The sequence below is a fragment of the Phyllostomus hastatus genome, unplaced genomic scaffold (genome assembly GCF_019186645.2).
Source record: "Phyllostomus hastatus isolate PE091 unplaced genomic scaffold, TTU_PhHast_1.1 phas_contig_38, whole genome shotgun sequence".
Taxonomy (NCBI): Eukaryota; Metazoa; Chordata; class Mammalia; order Chiroptera; family Phyllostomidae; genus Phyllostomus; species Phyllostomus hastatus.
Window position 1 is genome coordinate 39,368,320 of NW_025333869.1, and position 21,486 is coordinate 39,389,805.

Here is a 21,486-nt window from a genome sequence, read left to right on the forward strand (position 1 = left end):
TTTAGTAGTACATAAAATGTTCAGAGTATTTAAAAAGCAGTCCAAATGCCTCCACAATATACTAAGATCTTCATGTTAAACTTCTTGCTTTTCTCTCCAGCTTCATCTTGGCCCTCTATTCCTAAACATATGTTTCAGTCCTGCTGGACTGTCTCCAGTTACTTGAATGTGTCCTGCTCTTTCCCATTTTCTTGAATTATCTCCTCTACCTGGATCTTTTTCCCTTCTATTTATGGTTTGACTCTTTTCTCTTATACTTCTTTTTCTTCTAAGAAGGCACTTGTTAGTTTTCTGTAGCTAGTTCCTGGTAATTCTTTCTTAACCATTAATAGTCTGACAACTCACCAGTAACACAGTAGTTTGTAGCCAAGGCACCGATACAGTGGTGTGGCCTCATCAGTGTGAGATGTTTGGAAGAAATACTTGTCAGTAGCCTCATGGCTTTTCAACGCAATTTTTTGTTAATCGAGAACATTTTCTTACCCCACATTTTAAAAGGCTAACTCACTTTCATCACACAAATCTTAGCTCAAAAGGCTACCTCCTCAGAGAAAACTTCCTTAACAGCTTAATGCCAGTAGCATCCCAGCAAACACCCACACCCCCCCCACACACACACCCTTTCTTTATAACCTACTGTATCTCATCATGTCATAGCATAACGACCAACTGAATTATCTTATTTTCTTCCTTCCCTAACCTTGAACTAAAACTTCAGGATATCAGCAACTATCTGTCTTGTTTGCCAGCACATGCCAGACATGTTAGCCATGCAGCTAATACTTATTCAAAAGATGAATTATTATAGAATTCACATGATATAACTTTAATATGAATTAAAAATATGTCACTGCTATACATAATTTAATTATTACAATAAGATATGCTTTACTGAGTGATATAGAAGGGGTGACATTTTACCATAGCTCCAGAAATTCCCTTTGGAAGTGCACCTCTGTGTGAGTATCTTCTGCTGCGTATGTGGTATTGGGACAAAGGTTTCAACCAGGCGCAAAGCATTTGATTTGTCTTGGTATGCCATTTGTTATATTGATAAAATCACCTCTTTATCCATTTGTCTTCAGAGAAGATATGTAATTTGTTTATTTCTGTACTCATAGCTGCTACATCCATAGTGCCTGGCACAAAATAGAGGCTTAATATAGTAGATGCTTAATAAAATGTTTATTTTAGGATAAAAGAGGGGAAGATTTGCAGACAAGTGCAGATAAATGAATAGGAAGGTGTGAATGCACAGCAGTCCCCATTTATCTGTAGTTTAGCTTTCCACAGTTTCAGATATGAGGTCAACCATGGTCAGGAAATATTATATAGAAAATTCTAGAAATACACAATTTATAAGTTTCAAATTGTGCTCAGTTCTGAGTATCCTGACGAAGTCATATGCTATCCTACTCTGTCCCACCCAGGACATAAGTCATTTATTTTGTTCAGCATAGTCTTGCTGCACATGCTACCCACCTTTTAGGCACTTGGTAGTGGCCTGCATCATCAGACCAATAGTCATAGCATCACAATGCTTACATTCAACTCTTCTTTTGCTTAATAATGGCTCCAAAGCACAAGAGTAATTTGGTGCAGGGACTAAGAAAGAAAAAAAACTCATGGACACAGGCAACAGTATAGAGATTACCAGAGGGAAAAGGAGGGCAAGGGCAAGTAGAAGAAGGTAAAAAGGGGAAAAATGCTGATGGAAAGAGACTTGACTTTGGGTGGTGAACACACAATACAACATACAGATGATGTATTTTATAAAATACACACTTGAAACCTATGTACCCATATAATTTTATTAACTAATGTATCTCTAATAAATTCAATGAAAATGAATATTCAGTTTGCATATCCTAATGAGAAGCCATAAAGTGCTTCTTTTACTTTATGGAGAAAAGGAGAAAGTTTTCAATAAGGAAAGAAAAAAAATCGCATGCTGATATTGCCAAGATCTCAGTAAGAACAAATCTTCTATCTGTGAAATTGTGAAGACGGAACAATTAATTCTTGCTTGTCTTGCTGTCACTCCTCAAACTTCAAAAGTTGTTGACACAATGTGTGATAAGTGCTTAGTTAGCATGAAAAAAGGCATAAAAATTATGTGTGGAAGACATGAAAAGAAAACATTTTTTCAATTAATGGCAACATGCTGTACCAAAAGCATTGTGCCTATACAAGGAATATATCAAGAGATGACACACCCTGCAAATAAATTATGGCCACACAGATTCAGGAATGGACTGAAAAATATAAAAATTACTGGAGAGCCACATTTCCTGCAGAGCTGATGAAGTTCATTAGGGTGTCATACTCCCCAAGGTTTCAGGCATTCACTGGGGCTCATGTAACATATCCCTCACAGAGAAGGGGAGACTACTGTATTTCTGGTCATTGATTGACTAAGAGAACTGAATTTAGCTTCACTGAGGCATTCCCTCACAGGAAACAAAATTGTAGTTCACTCAGATAAAGGAATGACAATTACTGTCATGCCCTTAATTTAATTAGACCTAATTTTCATCCCAATAATAACTTAATTGGAAATGAAAGTAAGTTTATCCAGATAAACAGCCAGCAGAAAATTGGATACTATAACTAAGAAAACAATAGCTATTATATGGTAGAACCATATCTCAGAAAATGTTTGCTAGAGTGGATCAAAAGCTTATTTCTGGCATTTGCTGGCTACAAAAGTTAATTTTCCTTTTGTATCTATGAAACAATCCCCCCTGCCTTTAATGATTCTTATTGTATATATTTTCCTGAACTATGAAAATTATGAATATAGATTGTTGTTTGTGTAAATATGCTTCTTATTTTAAATATTTAAATGTCAAGAAATGAAGCTTTACAATTAGGTTTTGTTTTCATGTTATTTCTGGTATGTTGTAAAAAAGAGGTGTTCTTATAAAACATTCTATAAGGGCTTTGAAATAATACAATATAGATTTCTTATTGAGAGACAAAACATTAACTAAACTAAGATGATGCAGAACTGTGATCTGCAAATGCCTTTTAAGGGTCACACACAAGGTTCTTATGCTCCATCCACACCAAATCCCTCATCATCTCTGACTTTCCCCTTAAACCCAACAGGAGGTCAATTAGAAACAAAAGTGACAATGAAAACTCTCCTGCAAAGAGAGCCTTGGATAAGAGATTTTAAGTATTACAACCAGATCATTTTTAATCAGTCATTTTCAAAGTAACCATGAGGCTCTCTTGGCCTGATGTAAGTAAACAATTATTTCAGTTCACTAGCTCTTAGGAGGTAGCTCTCCTTTCCTACAAGAAGTGGGTTAGTTGGTCAGAAAGATGTGAGTAACTAGGTCCTTATTAAACATTCTCAGTTATGAATCGGTCTGCTAACTCTACCTATATTTCTTCTACTTGATTACTGTAAAAAGAAACAGAGTGACTCTGATGTGCAGGGCTCATGAACCATGCTTAGGGGAGCAGCGCCAAACACCAGCCTTGGCATCTTTTGTAACTGGATATGAATTGTAATCACAGTATCAGCATGTCTTGTGTTCAGGAGCAATTACTGCGATGTGTGGGAATGATTTTTTCCAGTTTATGCAGCATATCTTATGCTGCATGAAATACCATTTGGTAGACCATCAGTGCAATCTTACAGGCTGACACTAATGGATCTCATGCTCTGTTGTCTCAAAGTCTCATTTCACACACTGCTAGTTTTCTTGAAAAACCAATTGCTCTATACTAAAGATACAGATTTTGATATATAATTTTGATATTTTGAAGGTGTAGCTTGTAATAGCAGTAGTTAACTATCCAGTTCACATTCCACAGGTGCTATTACTAAACTTTTATAATTCTCTTAAATTAGTGATTTTTTAAAAGATTTTATTTATTTATTTTTAGAGAGGGAAAGGAGGGAGAAAAAGAGAGAGAGAAACATCAATGCGTGGTTGCTGGGGGTCATGGCCTGCAACCCAGGCATGCACCCTGACTGGGAATTGAACCTGTGACACTTTGGTTCACAGCCTGTGCTCAGTCCACTGAGATACGCCAGCCAGGGCCTAAATCAGTGATTTTTAATTCTAATTGAATATTAGAGGTCTATCTGAGGAACTTTAAAATATATCTATGCTAGGACCCCTCCCTGAAATATTTTTATTTAAATGATCTGGACAGGGTGTTGGGGCTGAGTGGAGGTGGGAAAAGGGTGGGAACATAGGAACATCTGTAATAGTGTCAACAAAAAAAGGAAAAATAATAAATAAATAAATGACCTACACATTTACTACTAGAGTCCTTTGGAGAGATTTTACTTAATAAAACAAAGCAGCTCTGATATTCATCTAGTTTTGAGAAAAGCTGACTTAAACCTTAATAATATTTTTATACTTCTAAAATTTGGAATTATTAATTCATTAAAATGGAGTCAGATGGAGCTGAGTCCTTTTGATTAGCACCTACTCTTTCTACCTTTTTTGTTCTTTAGTTTTATTTTCTTCTATTATACTTCTTACTCCTATTCACTGCTTTAAAGCCCACAGCTTCCCCTCAACTTCACATGGGCTGCCCTAATTATTCCATTTCTTCTCTCTTTTTTTCACCATAATATAATCTCTGTCTACTGACTCTTTCCCTTTGGCCTACAAGCATCCTCCAATCTCCCCACGTCCTGGTCTCCCTGGTCTCGGGAGTCCTCCCAGATAAAGCATCAGGCACCCTGTCCACTCTGATAACCCGCCCTGATGCTTTCAGGCTCTTGGTCTGATTGACAAATTTATTAAATTAATTAATTAACTAATTAATAATTTTATTACATATTTATATGTAGTTATATAACCTATTCTTTACTAACATCATACCCAAAAATCATATAAAATCACAAATCTAATTAAGTCTATCTCTAATTTTCAAATGCAAAAGCATTCCCAGCCTCTAATCTATGTAAAACTCAACTTCCCCCTTTGTGGAAAACTTCCCTTGGTTCTCATCCTAGCTCTCTGCTGACTGAGAGACTTTGTTGCTTGTTCAATTCTCACTCTTGAAATATTAACATTCCCCCAAATCACTGTGTCATTCCTCTTCATTTCATCGATTCCCAAATTTTCAATCCTCACTATATATTCTTTCAATATATTCTTATTTCTCTCTAAGTTAAATGCCCTGTGGTACCCTGAGCATCATGCTGACATTACAGGTTTCCCCTGGACATGTCAATGTGGATTTGGCAGGTGCTTCAAACCCCTCATATTCCAAGATGAATTAATTAAACCATTCATCATCTTTCTTCTAGTACAGAAACACATAGACACAGTCACATGCAGAGACTCAAGTACACATATCCTGTTTTCTTTGGAATCCCCTGTATTATACAGGGCACAATTAATCTTACACAGGCTTCAGGCTACCAAACTCAGAGTCACGTTTCTTAGTTTCCTCCTTCACCTGCATGCATCCAGATGATTGTCCGGTTACTAAAACTGCTATTTCAAACTGTATCTCTCATCATTTCCTTTTCCATGCCTTGCACTGCCACAAATTAGGCTACTATAGTAGACTGAATGACAACACTATTTCTGCATATTCACCACCACGCTGCTACAAATGATTATTCTGAAACACAACTTACAACAGGTCTCCATTCTTTTGGAAAACCTACCCAAGGAAGTGTTTAATCCTGTTTGTGTAATTGTTCAAATAGTCATATCTCATTTTCTGCTGCATACCTCTGTTATTTGACTTTAAGATCACATAGAGGGTGTTTTGGGTTTGTTTTAACGTAAAATATCTTTGCCATTATATTCATTTTGATATTTCTCTCAGGTTTTACATTTTGATCCACATTATACTTCATTCTTTAACATATAGTTCAAATGCTTCTTAATAAAGCCTTTATTTTCCTAACAAGTCATAAGTAATGGGTTTTCTGTCCCATACTTCCATACACCCAGCTGGCAACTCTATCTTGCATACATTTCACTGTGCCTTGCACTAAGGTTAGCCTTTACATGTCTGTCTACCTTACTGAACTATAAATTCCTTTTGGAAAGGAACTCTCAATGACTTCTAACTTCCAGTGGTCATCACAGTGACCTCCGCACAGCAAGGATTCCCCAAATACTCATACTGAACTTATTCCTTCAATTGATACTCTCTCAATCAGTTTAGAAAAAGTTACATTATAGAAATGTGTTCTTTTTGGCTTAAGAATTCTCTCTGTCATACAAAAATTGTTACCTCCCATAATCCTTTCTCAAAATATTCTCTAACTTCACGGCTTCAACCAGACTACATTATTACTTGTCTTAATACTGAATAAAAAAATATTTCACATAGAAAACATTACTGATATACTTATTTCTCTTAGTTATGCTCTGTCATGAGACTTTAAATATTATTTGAGCTAGATATTACTTTGAAAATATTTCTTATGAATCCTAATTTTATGAAGAATTTGAGTTACAACATTGATAAATGTTTGGTCTAAATTCACAGAATTACAAGCGGCAGAGTTAATGTTAAATTTAACTAACAGACGATAGACGCTGGAGCCAGACTAGCTATATGTGCCTCCATCTGTCGCTTTGGATGTTATGTGACTTTAATAGCTTAGCCTTCTGTACTTCAGTTTTCTAATCTTTAAATGGTAATAAAAATAGTGCCAGCCTCACAAGGGTGTTTTAAATATTAAATTTGTTATATGAACTACTACCATGTGTATACTTTGCAAATAAGTCTTATATAAATATTACCTAGTTATTATTATTGAACCATTCTCATAAATTTTATAAAATATTTGTGATCATTAACATTCTTTACTACCTCTTATATGTATGCCTCTATGTGGCATACGCACTATTTAATACTCTGTGGACATATAAGTATTATGTATATAGAATTATATATTAAAGAGCTTTATAATTTCCAACATTATAAACAAAATTAGGATAAGGCTATATAGTATTTTAATGCTTTTTGATAATTTATTGTGTGTTAAATAATAATATTGTTTATTGTGGTAAGCGTGGTTGTGATATGATTAAAATTTAAAATTATATTTAAGGTTTTGGTGTAGTTTAATATTTCAGCAAATACAAGATCAAGATTTGATGAACAAACCTTATTTTGTTTACATTTGTACATATTTTATTTTTGATATTTGAAACACATTTATTTTACTAAACCCCATACAATTTTTAGCTAAACTCATTTGCACTAGAATCAAAACACAAAACCAAATCACATAATTTACTCACTCATATTGCTGACTTTAATAGAATTTGAAGTTTTGTTACATTATTCTTATTTTGTCCAAATGAATGATATTTCCCACCTAAGAAAAAAGCAATACCTTCCACTTAGTTGAGCATACTAGAAACCAGAGAGTTATTTTGACACATTCTTTTTACTTCTTCTTCACAATCTGTTAGCAAGTCTTACAATTTTTTCCTCATATCCTTCTTGTATAAAACTAACTGATACTCTTCCCATTGCCACCATCCTAGTATTTAGTGACCAGCAGCTTTCACTGGGATTAGTGCAATGCCCTTCTTTGGGCTTATTTATATTTTTTCTCCTTGTCTTCTCTGTTCAGCAGCCACAGGATTATTTAAAATTTGAAAGCAAATTAGCAATTCCCATGCTCAATCCCTTCAATGATTTTTCACCACTATACACATAAAGTCCATAGGTAGAAACCAGCCTGACCAATCTGATTATTCTCCAGTTTCATTACTTACCATCCACCTTTTTCTTTTCTAAAATTTTTATTCTTCAATTACAGTTTACCTTCAATATCATTTTTGCTTTTGTTTCAGGTGTACGTCATAGTGGTTAGATGGTCACATAATTTTTATTAAATTAGATTTATTGAGGTGACATTGGTTAATGAGATTATATGGATTTCAGGTGTATAATTCTATTGTGCATCAATGCATATTGCATTGTGTGCCCACCACCCTAAGTCAAATCTTCTTTACACAGTGATTCCCCCCAATATTTCCAGCACCCACCCGGCAGCATACATAGTTATTACAATATTATTCACTATATTATCTGTGCTGCACTTTATATCTCCATGACTATTTTGCAGCTACCAGTTTGTTCACCCATCTCTTTATAATGCACATTACAATGCTCCTACCCAAACTTGGTAACTCTTAGTCATATGCTTTTCATCATTTAGATCTCAGTTTAAATGCCACTTCCTCAAAGAAGCCTTCCATAACTCCTTTGGTATATTTTGTTTTTTTTCCGTTATCCCAAAGTGTCTTGAACTTTGCCTCATGGGCACATTTAAAATTTCTAATTACAAGTTTTAACTGTTTCTCCTATCTTATTATAATGTCAAATGGAATAAAGACTGTTGGTTTCTCTCCTTAGTTTCTTTATTTTTTCACTACTGTGTGTACTCAACATCTTACATAGCACCTGGAACATAGTAGACCTTTCATATATTTTTGTTAAATGAATGAATAGATAAAGGAAATGATAGGTGCAGGTTAAGAAAGTGTTATGTTGTTTCTGTGTGAGTGTTGGGAAATGACATATATCAAATTAATGCGTTTTTAAAAATTAACCAATAGGACTGCAGATATCTATTAGTATCATTAGAATAGGATTCCCAACTTGGATTATCTGGTAGAGTCCATTGAAAGCTCTTGAGAAGCTAAATAATCTGTTGAAAATATATCATGAAAAGTAATTATGCATGCTTTTAGAGAGGCAAAGTTGGTTAATTAACACATTCATTATAAAATTATATTGTTGTCAAGTATCATAATTTTGAAGCGCTCTACCAAATCATAGGAAGTCAAGTAACTACTAACATTTATTTCTGATCTTGAAAACTACTACTGTGGTAGAAAAGAAAGGCCTATTATATTTTAGTTCTATTATATATGACAAATGACTCTTATCAAATTAAACATGAAATTGTATGTTTCTAATTAATTTATGTATGTATTATATTGTTTCTTTCCATTACCATAGATTCCACTTATACCCCCCCACGTAAACATTATGAAATTTTTAACATCTAAGTAAGTGTTTCTTAAAACCTTAAGAGTTACAGTCTGTAGATTGAGCTTTTCCATTTCATAAACTTAAAGAAAATATTAATGGTATCAATTAGGTGATCACAAACATCTGCATTTTCATTTTATATAAGTAGAAATAAATTTTCACATTTGGCTTTTATATTATTTTTCAATCATTGTCCTCCTCTGACATATTCACATATACAGCTTTTCAAATAAAATTCATTTGTAAATATAATTTATTTGTTTTATGTTTATCTGCCATGCTTTTCAGGTTATTCTAGTGAAAACTATCCATGATACAATTTTAATAATTAATGCCCAGATGTTTGTATTTTTATAAGGTTTTTGTTTAATTGTATGTGATTGTTTTAAAATCATGTAAGTTGTGCATTTTAATGTTGATACTTTTCTCATTATATTTCTAGATGTTACTAGTTTACTAAATAATTGACCTGAAATTTGATAATACTCTAGAATAGAAAAAATGCACAATATACTTTATACATTTTTTTCTTTACTGTATATCACCAAAGTATTTTAGGGATTTTTCAGCTGTTGTTAAAAAAAAAAAGATAAAGGTCTCTTCTTTACTGCCTCTTGTAGTAAAGTATGTTCAATATCAACACATGGTCATCTGGATAAAAGAAAAATACTTAGATGATGAGATGTTTCAAAGACAGGTTATCTTAAAAAAATCAGTATTCTAAATAGAGCAGTAAGGAATTCTTTTTAAAAAATTTTTATTGTTGTTCAAGTACAGATGTCTATATTTTCTGCCCACCACTCTCCCCTATCCCACCCATTCCCACCTCCCACCCTCAATCCTACCTCCCTTTGGCTTTGTCCACAGATCCTCCCCTCTCCCTGCTCCCCTCTGGTTACTGTCAGTTTGTTCTTTATTTCAATGTCTCTTGTTATATTTTGCTTGCTTATTTGTTTTGTTGATTAGGTTCCAGTTAAAGGTGAGAACATATGGTACCTGCCTTTCACCTTCTAGATTATTTCATTCTATCCAGTTCCATCCATGCTGTTGCGAAGGATAGGAGCTCCTTCTTTCTTTCTGCTGCATAGTATTCCATTGTGTAAATGTACCATAGTTTTTTGATCCATTCATTCACTGATGGGCACTTAGGTTGCTTCCAACCCTTGGCTATTATAAATTGTGCTGCTATAAACATTGGAATGCATAGGTTCTTTTGAATTGGTGTTTCAGGATTCTTAGTGTATAATCCCAGCGGTGGAAGTGCTGGGTCAAAAGGCAGTTTCATTTTTAGTTTTTCTGAGGAAAATCCATTCTGTTTTCCACAGTGGTTGCATCAGTCTGCACCCCAACAACTAAGGAATTTACTAGGGTTCCTTTTCTCCACAACCTTTCCAGCACTTGTTTGTTGATTTGTTTATGATGACCATTCTGACCAGTGTGAAGTGGTATCTCATCGTGGTTTTAATTTGCATCTTTCTGACGGCTAGTGATGCTGATCCTCCTTTCATATGTCCCTGAGCCCTGTGTATGTCCTCCTTGGAGAAGTGTCTGTTCAGGTCTTTTGCCCATTTTTTAATTGGATTGTTCTTCTTCCTGGAGTGGAGTCATGTGAGTTCTTTATATATTTTGGAGATCAAACCCCTGTCCAAGATATCATTGACAAGTATATTTTGCCATATGGTTGATTCCCTTTTTATTGAAAGCCTAGTAAACTTGCTTATTCAGTTTGGCAAAGGCCCCAAACAAAAATACCATTGGGCAAGCCCTAATAATATATTATGAACTAAATATATATATACATGAGATAAACATTATTCACAGTCAAATAATAAGAAAATGTCACAACCATTATTGAATTGTTAAATTAGATGGATTATACTAAAATATTCTCATAGTTCATCAAAAGTCAGGAGGAATATCTGTTAGGACTAGAATGGTTGGGAAGGCTTCACTGTTGATTAGAACTTCATGAATATGTATGAATGTTTTAGTACTCAATCAGTCAAGAGAAAGGGATATGATGCTATTGGATGGAATTATGTGATGGGATCAAAGGCATGGCAATTTCATGCAGTGCTAAGGATACCAATTTGACTGCCATTGGGGAGGGGAGGAACTGAATGATAAAAGCTTTTCTTTCTTGTACCTAGTCAGATATGCATTGGCTTATTCTTCCAGCCCTTTGTCATCACAGACTTTTCTGTATGTTTTTATCCTTCTCTATTAGTGCTTCTATTAAAGATACTTTTTTTTCTTGTCTCCTCTTCTAAACTGTAAGCTATTTGGCAGAAATTATTCTGTATTTTCTGTATGCTCTGTATTTTTCAGAGTCTAGTATCTGACACAAATTAAGGTCTAAATTATGTATCAATCTATGTATCAAATAATTAAAGAAGGAATATCCTGCATAGCAGAATCCTTAAGATTTGGCATTATATACAATGTAAGATTCCCTGAAGAAGTAATTCAGACTAGATCCTTAAACTGTGTGGTTAAAGTCTAGGATATGGGAATTGATGGAAGGCAACTTTGAAATCTTTATTTGAAGTAATGAAGTTAGAAGTTGAGCATGAGAGAACACAGTAGCAATAAATAATTAAGGTTCCAGTGTTCAGTGTCAGAGTTTTGAGTGATGAGATTCAATGAACCTCCACAATGAGATCATGACTTGACATAGAGAAGAAATAAATGTCTTACTGTTAATATTTTGTTCTTTGACTATCAGGAAGTGGAACTTCTAGATAAGAGATCCATCACCAATAAAAATCGTTTGGTTCATAAAAGTTGATGATATCATTAATAGTGCCCACCACTTTATATTATTCTAGGATATGTGGAGCAGAAGAGAGGTATCCAGTAGCCTAGTATGATTTTTAGCTTCAAAGGGTCACAAGCTTACTTTAAAGCTCCAGAGAGCATCATTCTGGAGATGACTAAATTATGTATTGCTCAATTTGCCTGATGAGCAAGAGTGGTCTTCAGTTCAGCCAGACAACCAATCTGAAAGATTCAATAGGCCTCTGATATCACCAAGTTCATTTAGTTTTGAGTAAGGATTCAGGTAAGACAACAATATTACTTCACAGCAATAGCATAGTGGCACCCTATGGGTAAAACTTCTGATGACTTCTAAATCATTAATACTCCAAATGTATTACTGCCTTCCTACATATTTCTGAGGAATTTTTTAAAAAAGTTTTGTTACAGCAAGTTCTGTAACATCTAGCACATAAAATAAACTTGCTAAAATGCTAGTAATAATGAGAATATATTTTATCTAGTGAGGAGTTGGAATTCCCTCTGTAAAATACATGAATAGCCATACCTTTCCCTAAGTTGTCTGATATTTCTTTAACATTTGAAAATTTATTTCATTCCTTCATCCTCTTATTTATACCTTTTTATAAATATTGAATGTGATAGAGACATTCAACTGTGTATGTAAGTTTTCCAAATGTAAATTAAATTCTTCCTCTGGCAAATCTGTCTCCATAGTTATTACCTAGCTTGCAAGTTTTAGATTGCTTATCCAAATAATCTCTCTGCCCAGGATATCAGCATCTACTCATGTTTCACTTTCACTTAACTGTAAAATTGAATCAAAAATCCTTTATTATGTCATAGAGTTAAGACAACGAGATTAAATGTTTAGTTCAGCATACTTCAATTAATATCACCATGTTATTTTCTCAACTTTCTATTACCAGATGAGGCATTAGAAATCATTTCTCTAGCATCTCTGGATTTCATCTGGTCAGGCAAAATAACAGTACAATGTTCCTGAGGCATAAACGTTCACTGTCACAGGTTTCCAGATATCATTGCAGTGCATCTACCATTTCTCTCTCATTTCTTTCATGACTAAAGGTTTTGCCATTGTTAATGTTCTTATTAATTATTTCTTCATCTTTGGTGGAATATCTGTCCCAATTTTCTGTCCATTTTTATTTGTATTGTTTGTCTTCTGAGTATTGACTTGCAATTTTTTAAATAAATTTAAATGCAGGTCCTTTATTAGATATATTATTTGCAAATATTTCCTCATGGTCTACATTTTGTCTCATGTTTTTAGCAGCATTTTTTGAAGATCTGAAACTTAATTTTGAGAAAGTTCAATTTACTATTTTTTTTCTTTTTTTGTATCATGCTTTTGGTGTCACATCTAAGAAACTTTGCGAATATAAATTCACTAAGATCTTCTATTCTCTTCTAAGAGTTTTATAATTTTAACTTTTCATTTTACATATAGAAAACCCATTTTGAATTAATTTCATATATTCTGTGAGATAAAGGTCTTTGTCCAGTTTTATTTATTTACTTTTTACCTTTACATGTCTATACCTCATCAGCTCTTATTGTAAAAACTATTTCCCCATGAATTACCTTGGCATCTTTGTTGTAAGTCAGTTAGCCATAGATGTAAAAGCTTATTTCTGGACTTGTGTTCTATGAATCTATATGTTTAACCTAAGGCAAAACTATGCCTGATAGAATTTTGATAGGGGTCACATTAAATTTAAAAATTAAATAAATGTGGAGAATTCCATTTTAAAGTAATGAGTATTTTTCCCTCCGTGAATATGGACTGTCTTAGCACATACTCTTAAATTCTTCCCAGCAATGTTGTAGATTTTAGTGTATAGATTACACAGTTATTTTATTAATTTATTCCTAGTTATTCTATCATTGTTAATGCTACTATGAATATAATTGATGTTGTTTTTGGATTGTTCATTGCCAATACAGTAGTACCTTGGTACTTGTTAATTCATTCCCGTACTCTTGATGAGTGCGCAAGCTGACGAGTATCAAACAATGAAGCATTTTCTCTTGCGTGGCGACATCATGATTCACACAAGTTCTAACCAGTGCCCTGAGTCTCGATCAAGCGCTGAGTGCTGAAACATTTTTTTCTCAGTCAAAATGCAACAAGTGCAGAGTTTAATGAGTTCTAAAACCAACGAGTAATGAGATATGGCTGTGTAAGAAAATACAATAGATTAGTTTAAACTTTTTACTCATTTGTTAGTTTTCAAAGTTTCATGTAAATTTCTTTGTATTTTCTACATAGATGATTATGTGTTCTGCAAATATCGTTTTACATCTGTTTTTCCAATCTGATGCATTTGTCGTTTTTGTTGTTGTTGCTCCCTTGTGGGCTTTATTGCACTGTCTGGAACATTCAGTACAAGGTTGAATACAAGTAGTGAGAACATCCTTTTCTCATTCCTGATCTTAGGGAAAATCATTCAGTCTCTTATCATTACCTATAATGCTAGCTGAAGGTTTTATTTTAGGTGCTCTGTATCAGGTTAAAGACATTCCCTTCTACTGCTAGTTCATTGAGCATTTTTTCATAAATGGATATTTGGTTTTACAAATTGCTTTTTCTGTATTTTTTGAGATTATTATGTGCAATCTGATATTCCCCTACTTCTGATATCACCTCTTAGTAGTTTTCCATTCACAGACCTCCTTACTCGGATCTTGCCTGTCAGTCCTGTGTTTACTGAATTAGAGTTTGGTTGTGCCTGATCTCCCTCCCCTGTTATAGTCTTGACCCCTGGTGCCAAGACCCTAAACAGAGCTTTCCTTACCATTTTTACAAACATCAGAGGAGTTATTTCTTTAATAATATTTAGATTTATTTATTTTCAATTACTGTTTTTGTTTGTTTTAACTGGATATAATAGTACTTCTGGAGTTTGAATATTTATCTTGAGGATTTTCTTTTTTTAATTACATGTCTGGACACTATTTCCTGAATCTGTTTCTTTTTGATGTACAGCAGCTCCTTATGTCTTTGCACAATTTTTGTGCTGATTCATATGTTTAATTTTTACCTGTCTTTTTATAAATTGTTTCTACTTCTGCAAAAGTTAATGTCAGCCAGTGATTTAGACCAAGGTGTATGCAAACACTTCAAGCCCATGAGGCTTCCACCCTTTGTGAGTTGATCTGAGTTTAGGTTGAGGAGAGCTTTGAAAGTTCAGGCGGTTGACGGGATTTCCATTTGGCATTTACATTTCCTGAGGCCTTCTCATGTCTGGCGTTCTTTCAGAGAGGAAGGCTTATTCAGTTCTTCTGTTGGGCTCCCATTTTCTGGTTATTTCTGCTAAACCTCTGGCTCATTCACAGTTTCTCTCCACTAGGACAAGAACTTAGCAGAGGTGAGGTTGATCTTCATTCAGTTGCCACTGTGCTTAATTCCTTTACTAACTCCACATCAAATTGTCCATTTTTCTCTTGAGAAAAACTGACTGCATTTCATGGCCAGTTCTACCATTATGAACTTTACAGGCCACCTGTTCCGGGGGTGTGGCATGAGGGTTGGCAGTGGGGAGGGGGAGACAGGATGACATGCAAACAAGGCCCCCCTGACTCCTACTTTTTAATCTAAAGTTGCAGCAATCTTCATGAGTAATTTCTTTCAATTTGCATACTTTACTAAACCTTTATAATCCTAAATTATGGTTTTGACTGTTTTACTTAGATTTTTACTTACTTTTTAGAAAAGGAATTATCTTCCTCCTCATCCCACCATACCAAGGAAGGGGTCCTACACCCTAGCTACACATTTGCCATTTAGAAAGAGCAATTTCAGTCAGCTGCTAGTGAGGGGACCAGATATATTGTACAAAGAAAGGGCAGAGTATTGAAAATAAGGATTACTATGATAAAGTGGAGGGAAGCAAATAAATTAAATAAATTCAAGATATATTAATAAGATAAAATTCTCCTTTTTACTGAAATAAGTAGAATGCTTATTTCCATGTATCACTTACAAGTCATGGATTATAGTTTGTTTTTATAAAAACAGGAAAATTCCATAAGTTTCTATATTATTATCATGTAAATGTATTTATTTTATAAAACCCAAAATTCCATATCAAATATAAGATAATAGGTATGTTGGTGTACTGAATCCATGCTGTTTTGAATAAAATAAAGGAAATACTGTCTGAAGGAATTGGAATATCACAAATTGTTTAATGTGACAGTAATTCTGCATCCTATCACATGTCTTCAGGAACTGTGCTTCCTAGATTTTCACAAATAGACAAAACAAGAAACTCAACAAATCTACCTTATTAAATGCAAATTTCAGAATTAAATATATCAGCATGATGTACTTGGACACAATAGTGAATGTTTGGACTTACAGTGCACTCTTTCTTCTGCCTAGACTAAAAATCAGAATAAACCAAACCTCAGACACTATCTTAGTTTCTGGAAAAGGAAGAGAATATCAGTCTCCTCAATGAATATTCCTTAAACCCTCAGCACAGCACTTTATACTTTCTAAGTGAAATTCATTGAAATCCCTTACTAATAGATGATCTCCCTTAGTAATAAACAATACTAGATTGAAACAAATATTTAGATGATGAGTTTTCAAAAACCCTTTTTTTCTCATTAAGTATGTTCTGTTCATGTCTGTATATGTCAGAAAGTTATCTTATAAAAGCAGAAGGCTGCAGCAGATGTAGCATATGTATGTGCAGTATGGATCTGTTCTTGATTATGTAGCTGGTATTCATTCTATTTATCAAAACTTTTCTTTCTCAAATTTATTTTTTATCTACATTAGGTCTGAAATGTCTCAGTGCATGCTTTGAAAACCAGCATAGTTCTATCATGATTTTTCTTATAAATAAGAACCATTAAAGGAATGTACTGTCATTCCTTATAACCCCCTTATCTAAAATCATGTCACTTTCCCCAGAGTTTTTGCCTTCAACACCAAAACCAAAAAGGAAATTAAGGATGTAGAGACTATTATACATATTAAATATCAAATATAATGTAAATCTTTTTATTATTTATTTGCCTCACAGAATGATTCTCAAAGTCTTTATCACAGCCCATAAAACCCTTTCCTATGTTATACTCCTGTCTGCAACTTCATCACAGACGTGTTAGTCTTTCTCTAGTTCATTACATTCAGCTTCTCTCAGAGCCTTACTCATTCCCTCCATCTCAGGGTGCGCATACGCACCCTTGCCTTTTCCATGAACTTCTCTAAATCCGATATTCTTCAATCATGTGGAGACCCTACCTTAAATCTAATCTTTGTCAAAGGACTTTGATATCTACTCCACAACACACTCATTTTTATGATTATTTTTCAAATAGCATTTGTTGCAACATGTCAATACAGATTTATTTTTATTAATATTTTGTCATATATAGTAATTTTTTTAAAAAGCAAAGCCTACTTTTATTTACCAATTTAGGCTTATACCCAACTCCCAGCACAGTGCCTGAGGCCTTTGTAGTTTCTCATTAAATTATTTTTGCAATGAATGTTTTTCTCCTGATTATTATTTTTCCTAAATCAAGTTTGGAAATTAGTTCTGGTATTATGATTACCACCAAGTGATCTCAGCTAACATACTTTTACAGCCCCCTTCTTGTGGAAAGGATACAATATTTTTCAGACTTTTCTAAACTCAGATGTACATGTTTTAGCAGAGTTCACTTTGCAAATTGAACTTAAAAAAAAAAGAGAGCTAACTTCAGTATCCATGGCCTTATTTTGCATTAAATATTACAAAAGATTAAGTGGCTCTATTTTTTTGTCACTAGTTTTACTTAACCTGAATAATGAGATTAAAAAAAAGTATTCTAAGAAACATGTATTATTAAAAGTGCTTAATTTTGTAATTTAGATCCTGCTTTGTTTAGAAGTCCAACTATTATTACACAAAAAACATTTCCTTATTTATCTGTGTGTGTATGTTTTTATTTCTTATTACATAACTTCATCATGGTTTCTACACAAGGACGACTCTACTGCTTTCACAGTATTATCTTTGCTCATGATAATGAATAACTATATATTGAATCAAAGATGTCTTAATGTATTAATGACCACATGGCACCACATACAAGAATCTCAAAGTACAATAACCCTAGAAGAATAAAGAGTTATAAAGCAAGCCAAGAAGAAATGATTAATTATAAAACTCTTTTCCTATAATATTTAAGATTATTACAATTGAAGTGACATAATTTCAAAATAAACTAGCTTGCTTTTTTTATTTTAAAAAAAGAACATTTCATTTTGTGTATCACAAGTGGCCAGTAAAAAATTTGAGTCAAGCATACCTGGAAACAGAGACATTCATGATATTCTCTCCCAATTACCTGGCATTGTCTTTTTATATTTATTTTATTTTATCTTATTTTATTTTTTTAGAGCTTTGTGTTAGGCCAGCCCATGCAGACATGAAGATCAGCAAAAACATCAGATGTAATTTTACCAGGCTAACCAAAGAGAAAATAACAGCTACTCTTTTCTGGTAGTTCAGGAGTCATCATGGCTATAGCAACTTAGTAATTTGCAATTCTTAAAGCAAACACTGTCCAAGTCTGAATCTCAGTTCCATCGATGGATGGAGCTAAGTGTCAGCCCCACCCTAACATGGACTGTGAAAGGCATGCATCAATCCCCAAGGTGAAAAAGGGGATCTTCCTAGAAACAAAAATCCAGGAGGGCCAGGAGGCCAAAATGTCAAATGGTCAACACACTTGTTTGTGATCGCAGTTTGTGAACTGTAATTCATTTCTAATGAAAATACACGTATTTGTGTAACAAGACTATATTCACACTGTTGTATTATAGTTTAGGTCTGGTGATTCTTTCTTGTCAACTGTGACTTTTATTCTATCCCTGCTTCATTTTTGAGGCTCCAATTTGATTTTTTTGTTCAGTTTGTGATCTGATATTCTTTTATGTAAAGCCACATTTGTTAATTTCTCAGACATAGGACAGAGAGATTGAAGAGAGATACAAACTACAGTCAAAACTAGCAGGGAATACGAGAATAAAATTGGCAAATAAATTTGTTTTTTGTGGGAGTGAGAGGTGGTTGAAGATTAAAGACACTATCTGAAATATGTACCAGTACACATTAGAATATTGAGAGAAAGAATTTGTGGGAAGGTAAGATTAAACTTCCTGAAAATAACTGTAAACAGTTATAGAAAAGAAATATATGAACAGATAACTTAGTGTTTCTTATCATTTAGATATTATAGCACTTAAGTAAAAAAATTTAAAATCAGATTTTATTTACATTCATCTGATAACATGTAAGCGACACTGGCTTTTCCATGTATATCAACACCTTCTTCAATCCCTTTTTATTTAGAGGACAGATTTCCCTTCTCAATTAGGAGATGGCTTCATATGCCATCATCTCATAGACCACTGATCGCAGGGTCAGTGGGTTGTAATTGAATTAAATCCCCACCACAGTTTAGTTTCAGGGTCTTTGATGGATGTCATTACCACTTTGTGGGTGTTCAGAGTGAGTGTCTCAGCTCCCTTTTCTAATCTTGGACTACCAAAAATTTCTTCAAAAAATTTTCGTTGTGTGTGTGGGGGCTCAGTTATTAATAGTCGGTTCTTAACCCTCTATTGTATTATTTGGTATTAAAAGACTGAAAACATAAAATTATTTAAATAGCCTAAGCATAAAAATTATTTTTGGCTTATTTGTTGAACTTATACTTGTTAATAGTTCTAGTTGTAGTCTCCGAATATAGTAGCTTATCTATGGTTGGCTGGCTCTACAGTTTTAGGGGAATTTCTATTACCTGCTTTTGTGGTACTATTTGGTATTTATGGCACCTCCCAGCTGAGTGCCTTCTCTTCAATTTAATTATAATCCAGCTTATTTTCTCTTCCAGCATCATTTATGAAAATGTTAAATAAGACCAGCCGTAATACCTACATCCCTGAAGCACACTCCTCAACACTTTTTAACTTGATACATTGCCATTTATCATTAAATTCCTTTAGCCATTTAAGTCCCAGAAAGAATGTTAATATTGAGTGCAATTTGAGCTAAATTTTAATTAAGATTCCCCAAGACATTGTATTAAGTGATTTACTATTATCAAAATCGATATCTCCTCTGCTACCCCCCCCCTTCTAATTTCCTAATTTTATCCACACACAAAAGGGAATGAGTTTGTCTGGCTTGAATAGTTCTCCATAAATATACATCATTCATTCTGACAGTTTCTGAAAATAGTTTCCTTCCCCTTTGCCTTTAGGACTATGTCTGTCATTTTCACATAAGCCCCAGAATCATTCCATGAAATGCCTTTCCTCTGGCAACCACATCTGTCTACCTCCCGATACCTAATCTTAGATTTGGCTGAATTAATGCCAGTCTCTCAAATATCCTTTTTTCCCTTTCGATTTTTTTTTTTGCTCTTTCTATCCACATTATCATTCTAAATGCAGTGGGTGCTAAAAGTAGAAATAGAATATGCAAAGTATATCCCTATAGGCATGATGAGGTAGTATAAAACACCTTGTGTACTCTTCATCAGGATATTAAATGTAAACATTTAAATGAGCCATTAGTTAACACTGGGTCCCTGAAATTGAATTCAAGTCTCAAGGTAAATGTACACATTTACATTTTACCTGCAAAAGTACAGCAGAGAGTCCAGTAGCTTCTGCACCCCCAAGGAATCTGTTAACAATAAAGGACTACAATTTTATAGAAGTGAAATTCAGGGATGAGACTATATAAGAAAATGTCAGTACATAAGATCATTTTTCTATAGATTTATTTATTACAATCATGAGTGTTTTCTTTATCCAGTAGAACACTTATAACTGTCTTTTTCTTATGTGTACGCTGAAGCCACCTTTCTTTTCTTCATTCATCACTTTTGGTATGATGAAAAGAGAAAATTCTGTGAATCCTTACAAAATGAGTATTATAAGGTTTTCCCCTAGAATTTATTTTTCCCTCTTAAGTAAATGTATGTTTATCAGGAGAATCAAGAACCTTATTCAACATATTAAATTATTACCTTAATTCTGTTATGTGAAATTAATAATGGTTACAGTTTATACAAATAATTAACCAAATGTGGTCTTTGACTAATAAATACCATTTGCTCTAAAATATGTGCAATTTGCTTTGCAGATTTTATATCATATTATTTCAGGTACCCTGAACTGAATCCTTTTCCTAAAAAAAAATGTTTCTTGGGCTTGATATTCTAATTTTAGAATTATTCCACAATTGAAGATGCATTTGTTTGATTTTGAAAGATAATACTCTAGGACAGTGGTTTTCAACTTGTGTTCCACAAGACTTTTAAAAACATGTAATACCTGACTATTTAGTCAGGGCACTGACCTCTTTTTTCTTAGAGTGTCAAATTAAAAAATGACATCAGCCAGCACAACAATAGCCATCCCATGTGAATGAATCAAAATTATGCCTATTTTTGCCAGATTGGCAAAAAATTAAATATGTTTTTGGTGTGCCACATAGTTTAGTAATTAGTTGATATGTGCTGTGAAATGAAAAAAGTTGAAAATTGCTATTCTAGGCCTTGTCAGTCCTTTATAAGTCAATGTGAACAGATTATGAGAATCTTTCCTAAAGCCAATGTAAATATAAAGGACAGGAGATCAAGAAAGCCTGTGGG

The 21,486-nt window shown here is 33.6% G+C and overlaps 1 protein-coding gene across 1 annotated transcript in view; it reads left to right on the forward strand.

Annotated features, from left to right (window-relative positions):
• PCDH15 (protocadherin related 15) overlaps positions 1-21,486 on the forward strand; it is a 782,416-nt gene that overhangs the window by 475,255 nt on the left and 285,675 nt on the right. The gene's annotated exons all lie outside the window — the stretch shown is intronic.